General features: G+C 44.0%; 1 protein-coding gene across 7 annotated transcripts in view; it reads right to left on the bottom strand.

The window, feature by feature from the left end:
- Positions 1-12,844, bottom strand: part of RALGAPB (Ral GTPase activating protein non-catalytic beta subunit) — a 99,148-nt gene extending 86,304 nt beyond the window's left edge. For 4 of the 7 annotated variants that reach the window (XM_021078132.1, XM_021078135.1, XM_021078133.1 and 1 more), the window contains exon 1: positions 12,563-12,820. The gene's annotated coding sequence lies outside the window, so the exon portion shown is untranslated. Of the gene's footprint in view, positions 1-12,562 lie in introns of all 7 variants that reach the window. The other 3 variants (XM_021078139.1, XM_021078138.1, XM_021078136.1) reach the window with 3 other exon arrangements.

Genomic DNA, 22,281 nt, shown 5'->3' with positions numbered 1-22,281 from the left:
CTATGGTATGAAGGACAGCAGATGTGACTATTAAAGTAGCCTCAGAGTTCCTGTCGTGGAGCATCAGAAATGAATCCGACTAGGAACCATGAGGTTGCAGGTTCGATCCCTGGCCGCGCTCAGTGGGTTAAGGATCCGGCGTTGCCGTGAGCTGTGGTGTAGGTCGCCGACGCAGCTCAGATCCCTCGTTGCTGTGGCTCTGGCATAGGCTGGCAGCTACAGTTCCAACTGGACCCCTAGTCTGGGAACCTCCATATGCTGCAGGTGGCCCTAAAAAGATAAAAAAAAAAAATTTTTTTTTAATTAAAAAAAAAAAAAGTTGCCTCAATTTCCTCAGGATTTGTAAGGACCCCCCCTACACACACACAATATCCTGGTGCCCCCCACTCCATCTGCCCTAAAATAAGCACTCTCAAAAGTGGAAGGGGAAAAAGGGAAAACTCTGACAGGGTGCCATCCCCATCAGATGATAACTTATTCCCACACATTTTTTTCTCACCTTTTTTTATTAACACATACATACACATACAAATATATATAGTATACAGCATAATATGTATTCACACACTACAATCTCTTACATAAATGCACAAGAATATTACACTACAGAGTGTTGTAAGTGTGATTTTTCACTCTTTTCATTTTGTTGCTGTTGTTTTGCTTCTTTTTCGCTTTTTAGGGCCATACCTGTGGCTAGGGCTTGAATGGAAGCTGCAGCTGCCAGCCTATACCACAGTCACAGCAACACCAGATCTGAGCCGGGTCTAAGACTTAGGCATACACCACATAGCTTGTGGCAACACCAGATCCTGAACCCACTGAGCAAGGCCAGGGATTGAACCCTCATCCTCATGGGGGATGGGTTTTTAACCTGCTTGGGCCACAATGAGAACTCTCCCTTTTCATTTTTTTTTCATCCTCATTCCCTATCGAAATAATTCACTTCCCTGAATAATCCATTTTGACCAACCTAACACTTCCACTTGTATTTTGCTTCACCTGAGTCCAATCATATTAAAATAATTTACATACATGCATAGCTAGGGATTATATACTTTTCTGTATCCTTTTTCTAGCCAATGGTACCTTATGAATATCATTCCAGTAACAGATTTTTAATGGCTATGTAACATTCCATGACATGGATGTGGCATAACTTATTCAATCAGTCTCCTAATGATGTTCTTCATTTCCATTTTTTTGTGTCACCAGGAAATAATGACGCAATAAACATGCTTGTTCATGCATCCTTAAGCAGTGGCCTTTTAATTTCTATGGAACAAGTTCCCAAGCATAAAACTGCTGGATCAAAGAGTATATGTATTTTTGTTAAAAGGCCTTGCCAGATTCCTTCCCCCCAGATTCTAACAACTCCCATTTACATCAGGAATGGATGAAAGCTCTTCCCTCCTCTCACTCCCATTTCTTGCCAAGAATTGGATTTATTTATGTATTTATTTATGTGCCAATTTAGTAGGTGTGAAGAGAAAGTTCATTGTTCTAGCCAAATATTTAATCTTTATTTTATAGCCCCTAGTTTTGAGTCTGGCTTAGATGATTTCACACACACACCCCCCATTCCCTGTATCAGTGTTTTTCAAACTATGGGTCATGAAGTAAATGCAATAGATAATACTTTTCAATTATATGAAATAGGATATACAATAAAGGTACCATACATCATAAAGCTGAACAATGTTCTATGAAGCTTATTTCATTTTTTACATATACATATATATATTCTGAGTCAAAATGTAAAATATACAAAATACTTATCACAGGTCTAAGTCTAAAAGCTTAAAAACATAACCCTGAAGTGCATATGTAGTCTGCTAGAATTCCATGCAAGATAATTAATTCTCCCCCCCCCCTTTTTTTTTTCTTGGTCACACTCACAGCACAAAGAGGGTCCTGGGCCAGGGATCAAACCTGAGTCACAGCAGTGACAACACGGGATCCTTAACCCACTGAGCCACCAGGGAACTTGTCACTTAAATTTTCTGTCATCTGGAATTTTACATCAATAAGTGGTAAAGAAAAGGTCTAATTTTATTTTCTTACAGATGCAGAATCAGTTGTGCCAACATCACCTATCGAAAACACATTCTTAGGGAGTTCCCGTCATGGCTCAGTGGTAACAAAACCAAATGGTATCCATGAGGAGGCAGGTTCGATTCCTGGCCTCACTCAGTAGGGTAAGGATCCGGCACTGCTGCAAGCTGTGGTCACAGATTCAGCTCAGATCCTGTGTTGCCGTGGCCGTGGCATAGACCTGAAGCTTCAATTTGACCCCTAGCCCTAGCCCAGGAACTTCCATAAGCCACAGGCGGGGCCATAAAAAGAAAAATAAAATTCTTTTTTTTTTTTTTTTTTTTGGTCTTTTTGCTTTTTCTAGGGCCGCTCACGTGGCATGTGGAGGTTCCCAAACTAGGGGTCGATTGGAGCTATAGCCGCCGGCCTACGCCAGAGCTACAGCAACGTGGGATCCGAGCCGGTCTTCGACCTACACCACAGCTCACGGCAACGCTGGATCCTTAACCCACTGAGCAAGGGCAGGGATTGATCCCGCAAACTCATGGTTCCTAGTCAGATTTGTTAACCACTGCGCCACGACGGGAACTCCAGAAAAATAAAATTCTTCTCCATGAAGTTAAAACACTAATTTTGTCATATATTAAATTCTCATTTACATAAGAATCTATGAATCTGTTCTGTTCAACTCTTTCTCTATTTCTATGCTAATGCCATAATGATTTAATCAGTAGCTTTATATATTTTATATCTAGGAATAGAAGCCCCCTCTACCTCCACTATTCTTTTTCAAAACTTGGTTATTCCCATGCATTTATTGTTTTATATAAAATTTAAGATGATTTTCTGCAATTAAAGAAAAAAACCCTTGGAGTTCCCATTGCAGCACATGGGTTCAGAATCCAACTGCAGTAGCCTGGGTCGCTTCAGAGGCACGGGTTCAACCCCCAGCCCAGCACAGCGGGTTAAAGGATCCAGCGTTGTGGCAGTTGTGCCACAGGTCACAACTACAGCTCAGGTTAGTCCCTGGCCTGGAAAGTTCCACAGGCCACAAGTGCGGCCATAAAAAAGAAAATAAAAAAACCTTGCCAAAATTCTAATTGAAACTGCTTATTCTACCTTCTCAGTCTTATCTTCTACTACCACTTTCCCACCCCATCTGCCAAGCTATGGCCACAAAGAACTACCGACGACTGCTCAAACCTGACAAGTTTTTTCATACCTTGTATTACCTACTCATGCCATTCCCTAACTTGATCCACCTTAGGAAGTATTCATCCTTCAAAGCACAGCTCAAATGTCCTCTTTGGTAAAACTTTTCTTGACTCCTCCAAACATCCCACTTCCCCAGCTCTGAGTCCCTATTACAGGCTGTTCATATTAAGCTTCACATTAGGTTGTTACCTGTGTAAAGGTATCTTCACCACAAGTGTGTCAACCTTGAGTGGAAATCTCACTTCCTGAATCTCTGAGTAGTTCCTAGCACACAGGGCATATGGAATGTTTCAGAATGTCAAGGTTTACCAAGGGAAAAAAAGGAAGATGTTAGAAGGTGTTCCCTTTATTCCACTGAAAGAAGTCCAAATTCTGCATGTTGTATGCAAATAAAAATAGAAAAATGTCCATCTCTTTTAAGCTATTTATTCTTTTTTTTTAATTATTGGATTGTTTCCAAATATTTAAGGTAATTTAATATAAGGATGTGGGTTCAATCCCTGGCTTGGCTCAGTGAGCTAAGAAGCCAGCGGTGCCACAAGCTGTGGCCTAGGCCACAGCACAGCCCTGATTCGACCCCTGGCCCGGGAACTTTTACATGCTGCAGGTGTGGCCATAAAAATAAAAATAAAATAAAATGCAGATTCCAAGACTTCATCCCTAAAAAACTCTATACTATAGGTCTGGGTGGGAACCTGGAATCTAAATCTTAAGAAACAGGTACCAGGCTTCTCAATTTTGAAGTAAAGACAGAAGAAGCTTTCTTTAAAAAACATTATGAGGAGTTCCCATCATGGCACAGTGGTTAACGAATCCGACTAGGAACCATGAGGTTGTGGGTTCCATCCCTGCCTTGCTCAGTGGGTTAAGGATCTGGCGTTGCCATGAGCTGTGGTATAGGTCACAGATGCAGCTCGGATACTGCATTGCTGTGGCTCTGGCGTAGGCTGGTGGCTACAGCTCTGATTAGACCCCTAGCCTGGGAACCTCCACATTCCGCGTGAGTGGCCCTAGAAAAGGCAAAAAAAAAAATTATGAAAGACCAATCAAAACAGGATTAACAACTCTTAAATTCCTTTAAAAATTTTTTTAAAGGTTTTATTTTATTTTCAAAATTTTTATTATTATTATTATTATTTTGTCTTTTGTCCTTTTAGGGCAACACCAGCGGCATATGGAGGGTCCCAGACTAGGGGTCTAAGCTGAGCTGTTGCTGCCGGCAGCTATTGCTGCCTATGCCAGAGCCATTGCAATGCCAGAGCCGAGCCATGTCTGCAACGACCTACACCACAGCTCACGGCAACTTTGGATTCTTAACCCAATGAGCGAGGCCAGGGATCGAACCCGCAACCTCATGAATCTTAGTCAGACTTGTTTCTGCTGCACCACGATGGGAACTCCTAAAGTTTTTAAATGTAAGAGATTTTAATTTGTTAAATGTATTAATGTTTAAATGATTAAGTGGAAGAAAATGAAATAAATGCTTCAAGAAACATGTAAAGTCGATAGGTATAAAAAGGATACAAGGAGTTCCTGTCGTGGCGCAGTGGTTAACGAATCCGACTAGGAACCATGAGGTTGCGGGTTCAATCCCTGCCCTTGCTCAGTGGGTTAACGATCCGGCGTTGCCTTGAGCTGTGGTACAGGTTGCAGGCGAGGCTTGGATCCCGCGTTGCTGTGGCTCTGGCGTAGGCCGGTGGCTACAGCTCCGATTCGACCCCTAGCCTGGGAACCTCCATATGCCGAGGGAGCAGCCCAAGAAATAGCAAAAAAAAGACAAAAAAAAAAAAAAAAAAAAGGATACAATAGAGTTCCCACTGTTGTGCAATAGGATTGGCAACATCTCTGCAGCACCAGGACACAGGTTTGATCCCCGGCCTGGCACAGTGGCTTAAAGGATCTGGCATTGCTATAGCTGCAGCATATGTCAAAATTGTGGCTCAGGAGTTCCAGTCGTGGCTCAGCAGAAACGAATCTGACTAGCATCCATGAGGACATAGGTTTGATCCCTGGCCTTGCTCAGTGGGTTAAGGATCCAGCATTGCCATGAGCTTTTAACTGTCCATCAATAATGGAATAACTTCATTATCAGAGCATATTAATTTCATATATGATAATATAGCCACTAAACAGAGATGAGAATGATGAAAACAAACAGAAGACCGGTTAAGAGCCAGAGCTCTGGAACTAGACTTCTTAGATTCAAAACCCAGCTCCAGCACCTCCAAACTGGGAAATATTGCAAAAGTTACTCTGCCTGTGTCTGAGCACCCTCAGCTATGAAATGGGGATAACAGCCTACCTCAGAGTTGTGATGGGATTTTGGGGACATGTCCTACCTAGTCCACAGTAAACAATCAACAAATGATAGTAATTCTATGCAGAAAAAACATATATAGATATGTTTTATAGATATATATATAGATATGTTTATAGATATGTATATAGATATGTTTATATATATATAATGATTACAACTAGAAAAACACATACACATGACTGAAAAGTAGAAGGATCACAGAGAACTGCAAGCAGTTTTCACTAAGTAGTAGAACTGTTGGTACAATTTGGTGTAGTAAGCTCTTCACGTCAAAGCACTGATAAGTATACATCAGCATCCTGACTATACATACGAACATTCAGACACCGGCATCAAGTTGACTTACTCTACAGACAGTTAACTATTTACTATTTACTATATACAATGCCGTGTTAAGACCAGGAAGAAAACAGATTAATAGGAAACTTTTTTCAATGAGTTTATACAGTTTAATTGAAGTAAAAAAATACATAATTACAACATAAGTTAGAAAATTCCAATATTGAATGACATTTTTTTAAAGCTATAGGCAAGATACTGTGGAAGTTCAGAGAGCAAAAGATTACTTTTGAATGAAAGCACGGTTGAGCTGGAAAACAACAGGATAAGATCAGGGAAGATTACAGCATACAGGGCATATGAACTGGTTACTGAAAGGTCATAATTTTAACAGAATTAAGAAACCTGAGTGGTTAAGAGTGAGAATAGTGGAGTAGGTAGCATATAAGAGGAAGGACACTTGCTTCAAGTATCAAAAAACCGCATCAGAAACTAAAAGCCTACCTAGCGTGGCAGAAAAGAAAGCTGCACATAGAAGGTAGTGGTGGAGTTCCCATCATGGCTCAGTGGAAACAAATCTGACTAGCATCCTTGAGGACACAGGTTCGATCCCTGGCCCTGCTCAGTGGGTTAAGGATCCAGCATTGCCATGAGTCGTGGTGTAGGTCGCACACATGGCTTGACTCTGACATTGCTATGGCTGTGGCAGAGGCCAGCAGCTAAAGCTCCGATTCGATCCCTAGCCTGGGAACCTTTATATGCCGTGGGTGAAAGCCTAAAAAGACAAAAAAAAAAAAAAAAAAAAAAAGGTAAAAAGGTAGTGAGGTTTCAAGAATAAGCCATGACCAATTATAAAGGACTATGAAAACTAGAACTGGAGGGAGTTCCCACTGTGGCTCAGCAGAAACGAATCCGACTAGGAACCATGAGGCTGTAGGTTCAATCCCTGGTCTTGCTCAGTGGGTTAAGGATCTGGCATTGCCGTGAGCTGCCATGTAGGTCACTGACATGGCTCGGATCTGATGTGGCTGTGGTTGTCGTGTAGGCTGGCAGCTGTAGCTCCGACTGGACCCCTAGCCTGGGAACCTCTACATACTGCAGGTGTGGCCCTAAAAAACCAAAAACAATCAAACAAAAAAAAGGTAGGACTGGAAATTTGTAATTAATTCAGTTAAAAAAAACTAGGGGCAGAGAATGACATAAAATTTAACTTTATCATAGGACTAACACAACAGAAACTGAATTTCTATTAAGGAAATATGATGGGAGTGTCCAAGACAGGCTGAAGGAACAGCAAAAAGGTCAAGTCTAGTGTCGCTAATACACTGAGGAGGAGGAGAACGGGAAGGATGGGAACAGGGCAGCGAGGGTTGGGCACTGCAGTGAGATATGAAGACATAACTGAAGTCAGATGATAAAGGGCTTTGACTGCTGTGTTAGGATCTGATGAATCTCCTTCCCAGATAGGCTCTTCTGGCTATTAACCTAAGCTGCTTGCAGAGAAGACTCTACTTTCGATGCTCTGGCAGTACGACAGTGCTCCCCCGCAGATCAATCAATCTCCTTCCCAACTTTACATGTACCCATTTTCTAGGTAATCTCTGGATGTTCCTACTGTAAGTCCACTGTGTGCTGGATAATAGCTCATGCTTATAGATACCACCAGAGAGTAACATGAAGGTTTGTTCTAATTGACAAATTACCAAAATGACTGATACAGTGGTCACCAAACTAAGACCACATCCTGGCATTAATTACATCAATTGACTCAGCCAATATTTATTATATGCCTTCTATACATCAAGCATACGAACTATAATAGTGAATAAACATCATCTTTGTTCCCAAGGAGCTTCAAGTCTAATTATAGAGAACAATTTTTTAACCTTGTAAAGTAAATTTGTACATGTTTGTTATTTCAATGAGCAAACATTTATTAAGCACTGCTCCATCTCAGGTATGGTCCTAACATGCAGAAAGGTAGTTATGTATAAACAGGACACAATAGCTGCCCAAGAGAAAGTTTCATAGTGAAGAAGACCTGATGAATAAATCCATGATAGAGTAGTATTCAACATGCTAACTGATAGGATAGGTTATGAAGGCAGCAAGCACCCTACAACAGAAAAAATGTTTTTTTTTTCCCTGTCTTTTTAGGGCTATACCCTTGGCATATGGAGGTTCCCAGGCTAGGGGTCCAATCAGAGCTGTAGCCGCTGGCCTACACCACAGCCATATCAGACCCAAGACGAGTCTGTGACCTATACCACAGCTCATGGCAACACCAGATCCTTAACCCACTGAGCGAGGCCAGGGATAGAAACTGTGCCCTCATGGATGCTAGTCAGATCACTTCCACAATGGGAACTCCCAGAAAAACTCTTGGAGATCTTGCTTGATAACAATGTACCTTTGTATAACTGATCATTTTTAAAGAGCTTTCATATGTTACTTTATTTCAGTAACATGCCTAGAAAGTTAAGTAAGACAGATGTCACTAGCCACAATGACTTGCTCAGAGTCATATGAAGTAACAGTAGAGCTGGGACAAGAAATTCCATCTCTTCCCTAGAAGTCCAATGCTCCTTCTTTTGTTCTGGCTTCATACCTCACCATATGACCTTGGACAAGTCATATGATGTTTCTGTGTCACAGTTTTCCTGATCTGTACAACAGGAAAAATACCTGCAGTACCTAGCTAAAGCGACTTGGGAGAAGGAACAAATAAAGCAACATAGGTCAGTACACTTTGCTGTACAAATGCAAGGTACACATTATCAGACATGCCTTCTCTTAGGAAAAATAGGGTTTAGGGTGCCAAAACACTGAATAAATAAACGAACTGAGTAAATGAACTGGATTTTATGGTACACTAGTGTATTCAAGGTCAGCCATATAACTTTTATGACTAACAAAGGCAAAAGGAACATACTTCATATTTGCTGTAGTCCTATTGACCCCACAAGGCAAATATCAACCAAGCTTGGCCAAAAAGGAATGTATTCACCTACGCACCAGATTCAAACTATTAGGTGTCCTACCAAACACCTGAATTACAAGAAAGAAAGACAGGTTCTGCCTGCATTCCTCCCCAAAAGTGAAAACAAACAGTTTTTGCCAGTCTACCCAAAAAAAAAAAAAAAAAAAAAAAACCTCTGCCTACCCCTACCACCACCACAGTTCTTATCTTTTATACTTGCTCTTACACAGCAGCCATATCCACTTGTTACTTAAATTTAAATTAAATTAGAAATTCAGTTTCTTAGTTATACTAGTCACATTTCAAGTCTTCAATATCACATGTGGCTAATGGCTACCATATTGGACACTGCAGATAGAGAACAGTTCCATCACTGCAGAAATTTCTATTTGACAGGGCTGCCTTAGATACTACACTTTTATTACAACTCTGACTACAGATTCCTCAAGGGAAGGGGCTGTGTCTTATTTAATATCCCCAGTTTATTCAGCAAAGTACATGTCATACAACAAGCACTCACTGTACATCTAACTGAATATCTCAAACATAGTAGACTACTCTGTCCACTCCCCTCCATCCCCAACATACAAACATTCACACACACACAAAACAACAACAAGAAGAAACAAGACATCCTCTCATGTGGGGGTGGAAGGGGATACTGTGTCCAGAGGAAGGAGACCTGCATTCCAATCCTAGGTGTGCTACAGCCAACCATGTACTCCTAGGCAAGTTAACTACTTTCTTCATCTATAAAAACTTAAACTCCATGTATCTTAATTCTAAAACTTTTGGTCATCTTGCACCAAAGAAAATCACGCATTCTATCTAAAAGGCCTTTAAACATGTCAGGGAACTACATCTGCTAACACTGATGGGTACCTCAAATTAAAAAGAATCCAGAAGTTCCCATCACGGGGCAGTGGAAACGAATCCGACTATGAACCATGAGGTTGTGGGTTCAATCCCTGGCCTCACTCAGTGGGTTAAGGATCCAGTGTTGCCATGAGCTGTGGTATAGGTCACAGATACGGCTCAGATCTGGCATGGCTGTGGCTCCAGCGTAGGCCGGCAACTGTAACTCTAATTCAACCCCCAGCCTGGGAAACTCCATGTGCCACAGGTACAGCCCTAAAAGCAAAAAAAAAGAATCCATTTTTGGGTCTCAGGCTATCATAATTAGAGTCACTTTTGGTCTTTAAATGAGCATGTGTAGTTTTCACCTTTTCCTGCGGCTCAACTAGAGACTCAAACCTCAGGCTTAAAGATTGAGTTTCTTCCATGTGCTGAGGCCAGAACTGGATACTCTGCCCATATCTGATCAGAGAAATAGGGCCAAGTTTCTTGAGTATCTGAATATAACATTAATTGCTCCATCAGTTTCCACCATTAGCATTAGCCTAAAATTTGGGAAAATGGTAAAAAAAAAACTGAACCAAGAAAATATTTCTACAACAATCTGTATTCTGTTAAGAATGTCATTATGTGAAATGTTTTTTTTTCAATCCATATACTTCATATTTAACTGCTATAAAAAAACTTTCCCAAAAAAAAACCCACAAAAAAAACCAAAAAAACTGGGATTGTCCAAATACTTTTTCATACTGACCACACACACTTCACTTACGCAATTTTCTAAATCTTACATGGTTTTAAGACCAGCCAAATACAAATACAATCAGAATTACTGGCCTGCCTTCCTTTATAATTTGCAAATATGGTGGGCAATAACAGTTCAGAAATTCTGTAATAATATATACCAAGTGTGTCAATTCCTTGGATATCAAGGTTTTAATCTTAAGTACTCAGGTCATCTCTCCTGGTGAATAGGATGAACTACTACCAAAAGCACTTCCATCAACTAGTATTTACCAACTAAGTAATAACGTTCAGTGGATGACAACTAGACATTATTTTGGACAGTACAGTGTTTAGGAGGGAACATATGCAAAGGCCTAAGGGCAATAAAAAGGTTTCCACTACAGAACTGACTGCATATGATTGTGATAAAACTAGGTATTAAAACTCAACCAGTGTTGACTGTGCATAGTTAGTCCTTCCTAGAGTCTCGCTGGTGCTAAGAACTCAATATGTTTATTCAACCGCTGAATGGATAAATTAATGAACGTAACTAGAGTATTTTCAAGCAAAAAGAACAAAACTTGATAGACTAAGAACACCAAACACCTTTTACAAAAAAAATGGAAATGGAGAAGAATCTGTTTGCAGCATGCAGTCGAGGATACAAAAGGCACTCAAACATTCCATTCAGTAAAACCACTGTGAAACTGTACGTCAAAGTACTGGGAGAAATACAAAGATGAGATGACATGGTTCGAGTTGCTCACAATCTAGCAGAAGAGAAAAACACAACACAGAAAAATGACTCGTAAATTCCATTATGATGATGCCAAAAAGCACACAGGAAAGCCCCAAGGTGGCTGGGGGTCAAGGGTGGGGGTCAGAGACAGAGGCATCTTGAATGTTGGGAATGCTGGGAGTTATGCAGCCAGAGACAGGAGGAAAAGGCTACGTGCATGTGTGTAAGAAAGAGCAGCATTGTGTGGGTCTGGGTGGAGCAGGGAGAAAGCATGGAGGATAGTCTAAGCAGAGGAACGGCGTATGCAAACAAGACCCAGAGTTTAGAAACACTATATTCATGAGGACTGTGTATTCAGGAAAATGGCAAACTGACAGTTTTGCATGAGATGCACGCACTTTAAAAGGTCCAGCTGACTCAGAAATCCTGTACAGAAAGTTACTTCCCAACCCCAACAAGCTTTCACAAGGTATAGTAGTCAGTGGGCCTAATGAAAAGATCTCTGCAGGTGGAACGTGCATTTTTAACAAGCTCACAGAGGATTCTCCTACACACTTAAACTGGGGAAACACTGAAATGTTTTACTGAGATGCAAAATGATCTACTGCAGCAGTTCCCAAACTTTGCTGCACGATGAATTCATGAGGGGATCTCTAAGAAACACTGCTGTCTCCCCACCAAGCCTGCTCCCAAACGTGCTGACTTAATTGGCCTGGCCATGCTACCTGGGCATCAGGAATCTTTAAAAGCTGCCCCAGGTGATTTTTCCGTGCAGCGAAGATGGAGAGCCACTGACCTAATTGCTAAGAACTTGAATCTGGAGTCAGACTGGCTGGGTCCAAATTTACCGGCTCTCTGACCTTGGGCAAGGAAGTCACCTAAGCATTCAGGGCCTCAGTTGCCTCGTCAGTAAGATGGGGATAATCATCCTCCTTTACCGAGTTGTTGTGAAGTTAGATGAGGTGAACGTAATGGCCTGGCACAACGCCCGGTGTGGAGTAAAGCGCTTAACGAGGGTTAGATGTGCCTTCTCATAATTAACTCTTTCTCCTCCTAATGTCACCGTGCAATGGGCAGCATCGTCCCGACAGGGCGGCAGCCACTCGACCAACCTTGCTGCTGGACCAGATTCTAAGCCGGAGTTGTCTAGCTCTGCTCCAGACCCGCCCCCTCCCCCAGGCTGCCAGAAGAGAGTTTTCCCGACCCAGGCAGCCCCTAGGTCTGCAGAGAGCCGACAGAAGCTGCCGACTCCAGGGCCAGGCGCACCCCCCACCCCCGCCAAAATGCAGAGATATACTTCCAAAGGCTGGGGCCTTAGAACCACCGGGGCCGAGAAACAAAGCTTAGCCATCCCTGGGCCGCCTGGAGGGGAGGAGAGGGGAGGGTCCGGCCGCGATGGGGAGGGCCGCCCGGTTACCTGAGGCGACGGGCGGGGCCCGCATCGCTGGGGCGGGCGCCGTCGCCGCCGCGGGCCGCACTCGGCCTTCCGCCTCACGCCACCCGCGCCATAGGCCCGGCGCTTTCGCTGTCCCGGTAGGCTGTCCGCAAGCGGTCACTCCGTCTACACGTCTGCGACTCTCCGAGGGCGCCAGGGACGACGAAGGCCGGTAGGGCCAGCCGGCAGTGCTCTGCTCAGGCAACTTCCGACTGCCAGCAGCTGCAGCGTTAAATAACTCCCGGAGTCGAATGGACCACTGCGCGTGCGCGCTGCGCCTGATCAGTGACTTCTGAAGGGCCGAAACGGCGGCGTCAAATAATTCCCGAGACTCGGAGCTGGAAGCTGCGCGTGCGCAGCTATCCCAGTTCACCGCGCGGGGCAGAATCCCTCCTCCCTTTCCGGATCTAGAGGAGCAGTGAAGTGACGGATGCTCTTACCTCATCGCAGTACAGGTCCTTAGGCATCAGTCGGGACTCCGCCTGTTTTAGGTGCGGACAGAGTAAGCGTCTTCTCTGAAAGATTCTGCCTCCCACTCAGGTTCTAGGAATTCATCACGTCCCACCATTACAGCACCCTTCCCTTTGAAATGTTGCCCTTTACCAGCTGCCCCCTTTATAGCATTACAAGCAATACTCAATTCCAGACCAGGTGTGGGTTACAAAGATGAATCAGACATCAGATTCAGAGACAGTCATTAAGGAGATGAGTCTGACATAGGCTACGAGATATTACTAATAGTAATAACAACAGCAAGAGATACCAGTTTGAGCACCTACGTTACACCGCACATTTTGTAAACAGAACTACTTGCAATCATTTGGTTCCAACTTCAACGAGGGAAACACCACCAGAGAGTTAAAGCTCAAATGCCTTGGACATGTAAAGAAGAAAACTTGGGCTGAGAAAGAAGAGGGAAAACCTGGCCTTGAGAACGTCCTTGATATTCAGAGAGGAAGGGATCATTCTGAGTAGTGCCTAAGTCACCGTGTCTGAAAAGAGCAGAATGGAAAAAGATGCTGACTCTTCCTCCTTACCCTCAGAAGAGACCATGGAGGAAGGCCTGACAAGGGAACTGGTATCTTTACAGGAAAAAAATAAATATATATATATATATATGTATATATATATATATATATATGTCTTTATAGGGTCGCACCCACAGCATGTGGAAGTTCCCAGGCTAGGGGTCTAATTGGAGCTGTTGCTGCTGGCCTAGGCCAGAGCCACAGCAACGTGGATCCAAGCTGGGTCTTTGACCTACGCCACAGCTCACAGCAACGTCGGATCCTCAACCCACTGAGCAAGGCCAGGGATTTAACCCGCAACCTCATGGTTCCTAGTCAGATTCACTTCCGCTGCGCCATGACAGAAACTCCAAGGAGAAGTATATTTCCTCAAGATTTTGTTGTCCCCCCCCCCCGCAGCCGCCCCACACACCCAGAAAAGTAGCTAGAGGGGAGAAGAAGAAAGAGAATGTTCCAAGACTAGAACAAGGCTATATCCGGGACACTTTGTGAATCAAAGCAATACACTTCCATTGTAAGAGGCAAACATTTTAAAAGGCTCTCAATATTTATTCCAACCGCTTATCCTTTGCCTTTCTAAACTACAGAGACTGAAAAGCAAAGCATGCAGTTCCCTTGAAGCTAGGAGAGGCAGTGAGACAAACTTCTGGTCAATAAGATGTAAGGCAGGAGTCCCAGTGGAGAGCTTGAATAAAAGAAGTCTTTAGAGAAGTTTGTGACCTTAACCCTTCTGCTATTTGATGCTTGGAACTGAGATGTAATGCCTGGAGGTGCAGTAGTCACCATGGGACCATGAGGAGGATTGTGCCAAGGAAGGTAAAACAGAAGGACAAAAGAAGCCTGGAGTTCCCATCATGGCTCAGTGGTTAACGAATCCAACTAGGAACCATGCGATTTCGGGTTCGATCCCTGGCCTCCCTCAGTGGGTTAAGGATCTGGCATTGCCATGAACTGTAGTGTAGGTCGCAGACAAGGCTCAGATCTGGCGTTGCTGTGGCTCTGGTGTAGGCCAGCAGCTACAGCTCCGATTGGAACCCTAGCCTGAGAACCTCCACATGCCTCAGGTGTGGCCCTAAAAAGACAAAAAAAAAAAAAAAAAAAAAGAATATGGCTTCCACATAAATTGTAAGATTTTAAGGACTAATGTACTGACCAAGAAAACAAGATTTAATATTAGATTAGGGGTGGTAGGGGGAAGATGTAAGTAAGTCATTCTTTAAAGCTGATATTATAATTCTGCACCTTTTTATTTGCCAATTTTTAAAAATTTTTGAGGGCTTCTCTTAAGCAAAACATCTTGGGAAATTTTAAGACTAAAATCAGAACACTTTGGGGAGTTCCCATTGTGGCACAGCAGAGGCACGTCCAACTAGGAACCCTGAGGTTGCAGGTTCGATCCCTGGCCTCACTCAGTGGGTTAAGGATCCAATGTCGCCATGAGCTGTGGTGTAGGTCACAGACATGGTTCGGATCCTGCATTGCTGTGGCTGTGGTGTAGGCTGACAGCTGTAGCTCCGATCAGACCCCTAGCCTGGGAATCTCCATAGGCCATGGGTGTGGCCCTGGAGACCAAAAATAAAATAAAATAAAATAAAATCAGAACATTTTGAAACATGTAGGGGAAGTGTGCATGCACAATTCTGAAGAGACATATACAGAATAAAATATTATGGATTCTCCAAGCGGCACAATTCAAATTTGTTCTATGTCATAAATTCTAATTATAAATGTAGAATAAATTGGGGAATTGTCTTCAGTGGAAACCATAAATCAAATTATCACTTTGTGTCATGTGTTTAATTACTGTGTATTAAAGGCACCGCACTCAAAAAAAAAAAAAAAAAAACAGTTGTATCACCCTTTTGTGGCAGACTTTTTTCCTAAGTTGACCATGCCAACATGTATAACCCATCCCCAGTTCTTCTTACAAGGTAACCAACATCTTCCCCCTGAGAGACAGGATCCGTGTTCCCTCCCCTTGAATCTAGTTGGGGTCTGCGACTGTTCCGGCCAGTAGGGTGGAAGGCATGTTATGGGACCTCGGGGGCCAGATCATAAAGGAGGATACAGCTTTTACCTGGCTTACCACCTTTTTGCAAAGCTCACCTTTCAAGCCCAGTCACCATGTTGGGAGGAAGCCCAGGCCCCAGGAAGAGAGCATGTGGAGATATTCCGGCTGACGACCTGAGATAACATCTTAGCTGACAACATCAGTGGCCAGATATGTGAATAAGGAAGCCTTCAGATGATTCCAGTTCCTAAGCTTCAAGCCAACCTCCCTGAAACAAGCAGGGCAGAGATAAGATAACCCCAGCCCAAAGAGCAGATTCCTGAGCAACATATTATCATTGTTTTAAGCTATTAAGTTTGGGGTGAATTATATGCAGTCATAGTAACTGGAACACTTTTCAAGAGCATAACTGAGAAAAGTTGTTAACTGAACAGATACATGAGAGGTATGTCATCTGTAGCCAATTCCCCCCTTCTTTTTCTTTTTCTTCCTTTGTTAGTTGTGCAGAACTATCTTGGTGTGTGGATAACAGTTGAGAAAATCCACTTCTATTTCTCCTGAACCTAACGCAATACCAGCACAGTGGAAGTGCTCAGCGGACATTTGTCGGATGGATAGAAGATGCATTTTAGCTCAGCACTGAACCCACTTTCTTGCTGGGTTGTTAAATCTTAGTGAATGATATCCAGTTGTAGAGGAACTAGACCTAAGTAAGAGGTCCCCTGCCCCACACCCTGTGCCTTAAGTACTACATTTTGGATTGGTATTTCTCAAAATTTTCTAAGTGCCCCTCCAAGGCCAACAATGCCATCTTAGTGAGGTGCCCTAAACTAGACCAGGTCCCATGTGGGTCCTATTAGCCAGAAATTTCTATCTTGAAATTTTCTAAGTCTTGGAGTTCCCATTGTGGTGCAACGGAAACAAATCCAACTAATATTCACGAGGATGTGGGTTCGATCCCTGGCCTCACTCAGTGGGTCAGGGATCTGGCGTTGCCGTGAGCTGTGGCATAGGTCACAGACAGGGCTCAAATCCCACGTTGCTGTGGCTGTGGTGTAGGTAGGCAGCTGTAGCTCCAATTTCAACCCCTAGCTTGGGAACTTCCATATGCTGAGGGTGAGGCCCTAAAAAGCAAAAAAAAAAAAAAAAAAAAAAAAAAAAAAAAATTTCTAAGTCTCATTCCAATGGTTGGGACTGACCAGAGCCACAAGTGCCATTCAGGCAGGTCTACCCAGTCCCAGACCAGGTCCATCCCCTGTGGGTCTCATTCTCATTTCTTCTTTTTGAAGAATTATTCAACCCTCTTTTTTTTTTTAACTTTTTAGGGCTGCACTTGTGGCATATGGAAATTCCCAGGCTAGGGGTCAAATCAGATCTGCTGCTGCCAGGGCACAGCCACAGCCACAGCAAGGGATCAGATCCAAGCTGTAGTTGCAGTTGCAACCTACAATGCAGCTGTAGCAGCACCAGATCCTGAAGCCATTGTGCCAGGCCAGGGATGGAACCTGTGTCCCAGCACTCCAGAGATGGCACTGATCCTGTTGTGCCACAGTGGGAACTCCATGTAATATATTTTTAAGCAAACTGTTTATACAGACAGGGACTATGCAAAAAATATTTGCCTAAAGCCTTGCCCACACTAGGATGGTCTTGGCTAGTGTCCTCCTCTTCTCCTCATAGTCCTTGTGAGCTCCTCTGAGTTCACTTCATTCACCCCTGAAAGCACCATTTTCCAGGCAGTCTTAACTGCCAACTTGAACCCCCATTGGAATGACTTCGGATGCCCCAGAAGATCCCCTTCAGTCAAAATGTCCAAATCACACATACTTATCCCACATGGAGGGAGTGTGCCTGTTCTTGTATTTGCTTGTTCATTTGTTTGTTTTATGTTTTATTTTTGACCACACCCACAGCATTCCGAAGTTCCCAGGCCAGGGAACGAACCCTCACCACAGCAGTAATCCAAATCGCTGCAGTAACAACACCAGATCCTGACCCACTGAGGCACGAGAGAACTACAGCTCTTTTATTTTGTCTTGTTTTGTTCTGTTTTGTGTTTTTGCCTTTTCTGGGGCCGCTCTCCCTCAGCATATGGAAGTTCCCAGCCTAGGGGTCTAATCGGAGCTATAGCTGCTGGCCTACGCCAGATTCACAGCAACACAGGATCTGAGCCGCATCTGCGACCTACACCACAGCTCACAGCAATGCCAGATCTGAACCACACTTGCAACCTATGACATAGCTCATGGCAATGCTGATTCCTTAACCCACTGAGAGGGGCCAGGGATCAAACCTGGTCCTCATGGATACTAGTTGGGTTTGTTACTGCTGAGCCACAATGGGAACTCCTAAAAGGTTTTTTTTTAAAAGTCAAGTCTATTACTTGTACTGTTCAAATTTTCTAGGGAAAATAAAGAAAGGGGGAAAAAATAAAGAGGAGTTCTCCAAACACTTCTACTTTGGAGCCTTCAACCCCAAAATCTCCAAGACAAGGAAATACACACAAAACTTGGCCATCTTCTTGATTTGGTGCAGAAGAACCTTCAATAAGAAAAAACAAAAACAAAAACAGAAATATAGATCAATGGAACAGGATAGAAAGGACAGAAATAAACCCAAGCATCTATGGTCAACTAATCAATGACAAAGGAGGCAAGAACATACAGTGGAAGAAAGATAGTCTCGGAGTTGCCGTCGTGGTGCAGTGGTTAACGAATCCAACTAGGAACCATGACGTTGCAGGTTCCATCCCTGGCCTTGCTCAGTGGGTTAAGGACCTGGTGTTGCCATGAGCTGTGGTGTAGGTTGCAGACGCGGCTGGGATCCCAAGTTGCTATGGCTCTGGCATAGGCTGGTGGCTATGCCAGCGGCCACAGCTCTGATGGGACCCCTAGTCTGGGAACCTCCATATGCCGTGGGTGCAGCCCTCAAAAGACAAAAAAAAAAAAAGACATAAATAAATAAATAAATAAATTACATATGTTGGTTTCCACTGGACAGTAATGTTTTAGATCATACACTCCACAAGGCTCCTTCTCAGCTTTGTTCAGAGCTGTGTGACCAGCTTAGAGCAAGGCCTGGCTCAGAGTGACTGTCTCACACATATCTGGAAATAGAACTTACTGTTTATATTGTTTTGTTTTTTTTTTTGTTTGTTTGTTTTTTTTTTTTTAGTTATGTGTGCTCTTCTGAAGAATGATTTTTATTTTTGTTGTTGTTGTTGTTGCTATTTCTTGGGCCGCTCCTGCGGCATATGGAGGTTCCCAGGCTAGGGGTCGAATCGGAGCTGTAGCCACCGGCCTACGCCAGAGCTACAGCAACGCGGGATCCGAGCCGTGTCTGCAACCTACACCACAGCTCATGGCAACGCCAGATCGTTAACCCACTGAGCAAGGGCAGGGACCGAACCCGCAACCTCATGGTTCCTAGTCGGATTCGTTAACCACTGTGCCACGACGGGAACTCCTGTTTATATTGTTGAATGTTATCTCCATGTGGACAGAACCTTTCTTACTGGTCATTGTGTCCCGATTCTCAGCAAAGTAACTAACAAATATTTTTTGCATGGACAAACCTTCATTTTCCTAGCTCTCCATTCTCCTGGCTTGGCTCTGCTCTATAACCCTCACCAGCTGTTTCATTGGGGGCTCTGGTACCAGGCATCAATTTGCTGACAGGATCAAGGCTGTCCTTTCCCCTGATCCTGGTTGCTGGACCACCTCGGTCATACCCTGCAAAGGTTTCCTCAAGCTCAGAAGACCTAGGATGACTCCTGCTTCAGACACAACCTCAGTGAGAGGGACACTTGCTATTCTGGCGTTGACTGAAATACTCCCATCATCTCCGTCAAGGCCAGGTTCACAAGTTCAGTCCTCAAGACTGTTAATTCAGATGAGGACTATTTTAAGAAGCCTGGCTACTAGGCAATAATTTGAAACAGATGGAGGGAATAGTCAAATATCCTAATTTCCAGTTTTCCAGTACAAACAAGCATCTGACAGCCTCATGTGCTTGTGCTATTTATGAAATCAGCCTGCAACATCTTCCACTACTTGATACTCCAGGAAATGGAAAACCAGTGGGGCCGCTCAACAGAAGCTCATTGGTCCCTTTATTTCTCTGAACCTTGGTTTCCTCGTATATGAAACAGAAGATAATTAAATCTGCCTCAATGGGTCGTTGTGAAGACTAAATGGAGTACTTCTAGATATAGGCTTAATTAGTAGAGCACATGGCATTTAATAAAAGCTCGATCAATGGAAGCTATGATTAACGCCAGCCCCACTGGGATGTCTTCAAATTAGCAAAGAAGTGAGTATTCATGGTGTCACATTAACAGATGAATCTGTCACAATGACATTTTATATTTGTTCTGCATTTTAACTGTCAACATGCTAGACATGTTCATCAAATAAAAATAGATGACAGGCACAAAGCACTCAGTGTGAGGCAGGTTAATCATCTGTGGGAGTTCCCTTGTGGTACAGTGGGTTAAGGACCTAGTGTTGTCACTGCAGCAGCTTGGGTCACTGCTGAGGCATGGGTTTGATCCCTGATCTGGGAATTTCCATATCCCTCGAGTGTGGCCAAAAATAAAAATAAAAACAATAAAAATGCATCACCTCATTTCATTATTACTGTTTGGGGTAGGTCCTATCCTGATGGTCAAACTACAGAGCCAGAAACTGAAGTTCAAGGAGACAAAGGAACATGCTCCAGGCCCCACAGCAACTAAAAGACTACATCAGAATTCAACAGACTCAATCATTTCAGTCGATTGCTTCTTTTTCCATTTTTAAAAGTTTTATTGAAGTATAGTTGATTTACAATGTTGTGATAATTTCTGTCTACAACCAAGTGACTCAGACACACACACATACACACACATTCTTTTTCAGATTTTTTGCTTTCTTTTTTTTTTTTTTCTCTTTTTCTGGGCAGCTGCACCCATGGCATATGGAAGTTCCCGGGTCAGGGACTGAATCAGAGCTGCGGCTGCAACCTATGCCACAGCTATGGCAATGCCAGAGCCTTAACCCACTGAGCCAGGCTGTGGATTGAGCCATGCCTCAGCAGTGACCTGAGCTGCTGCAGACAACCCTGGATCCTTAACCTGCTGCACCACAGCGGGAACTCCAGATCAGTTGCTTCTTGATACAGGTGGAAATAAGTATCCTGGTGACATGGCAGTTGCAGTCACAGGGCAGAGGGGCCTTGGAGAGCTATTCCTGGTGCCCATGGTCAAGGCCACCACAGGCTTCATCCCTCATCCGTAAACACAGATTGAGCTCTTTGCCTGTGTCAGCCACTGTGCTGGTAAGTAACACCTTCAGTCTCTTACAGAGACTCATTTATCTCCCTCCAGTAAGGTCACAGTGATAGTCAATGTTAAGGGCTCTTAAGAAAAGGAAGACTAGGAGTTCCTGTCGTGGCTCAGAGGAAGCGAATCCGACTAGGAACCATGAGGTGGTGGGTTTGACCCCTGGCCTCGCTCAGTGGGTTAAAGATCCGGTGTTGCCATGAGCTGTGGTGCAGGCCAGCAACTGAAGTTCCAGTTTGATCCCTAGCCTGGGAACCTCCAGATGGTGTGGGTGTGGCCCTAAAAAGGAAGATTAGAATTTGGTCACTCGGCCACGTCTTATAAAAATTCAGAGCAAAATGAACCCCAGGCCTCACAGCAAGTCTGAGCGCTGCTTACAGCCAGGCCTTGTGGAGCACGAACATGGTTTGGAAACTGGAATCTCATCCTCTCCTTATGAACGTTCAAGAAATGCTTCTCTTGGGAGTTCCCATTGTAGCGTGGTGGTTAAAGAATCCGACTAGAGAGTTCCTGTCGTGGCGCAGTGGTTAACGAATCCGACTAGGAACCATGAGGTTGCGGGTTCGGTCCCTGGCCTTGCTCAGTGGGTTAAAGATCCGGCGTTGCCGTGAGCTGTGGTGTAGGTTGCAGATGCAGCTCGGATCCCTCGTGGCTCTGGCTCTGGTGTAGGCTGGCAGCTATAGCTCCGATTAGACCCCTAGCCTGGGAACCTCCATATGCCGCAGGAGCAGCCCAAGAAATAGCAAAAAGACAAAAAAAAAAAAAAAAGAATCCGACTAGGTCCGATCCCTAGCCCCGCTCAGTGGGAGGATCCAGCGTTGCCCTGAGCTGTGGTGCAGGTCGAAGATGTGGCTCAGATCCCGCCTTGCTGAGGCTCTGGCGTAGGCCAGCGGCTACAGCTCCAATTAAACCCCTAGCCTGGGAACCTCCATATGCTGCGGGAGTGGCCCTAGAAAAAGCAAAAAAAAAAAAAAGAAAAAGAAATGCTTCTCTCACAATAGGAGCTCGAGGCTCTGCACCTTTGCACTCTACTGTTAAAGGGAATTAATTCCTCCATCTCTTCCGGTGTTGGTTCCAATAACCAATTACTTAAGCTCTTGCCATACTCAGAACCCCTCAAGAGGTAACCTGCCTGGCTTGGTTAGCACTGCTCTTGGTCCTAGACCAAGGTCACGGGTTAGGCCTGCCCTTGGGTGATGGCACAAGTCCACTGAGCTGTGGTTGACCAGCTGATCCTAACTTGATTTGGCTGCCACCCTCATCACATGGCAGATGTTGGCCATCAGATGATGCCCTGCAGAGGCCTCAAAGGTCTCTCACCCTCCCAGTTCCCCGGGCCTGC

Source organism: Sus scrofa, chromosome 17 (assembly GCF_000003025.6).
Source record: "Sus scrofa isolate TJ Tabasco breed Duroc chromosome 17, Sscrofa11.1, whole genome shotgun sequence".
Classification (NCBI taxonomy): domain Eukaryota; kingdom Metazoa; phylum Chordata; class Mammalia; order Artiodactyla; family Suidae; genus Sus; species Sus scrofa.
The sequence above is the reverse complement of the archived record's forward strand: the minus strand, read 5'-3'. Positions and strand labels throughout refer to the sequence as shown.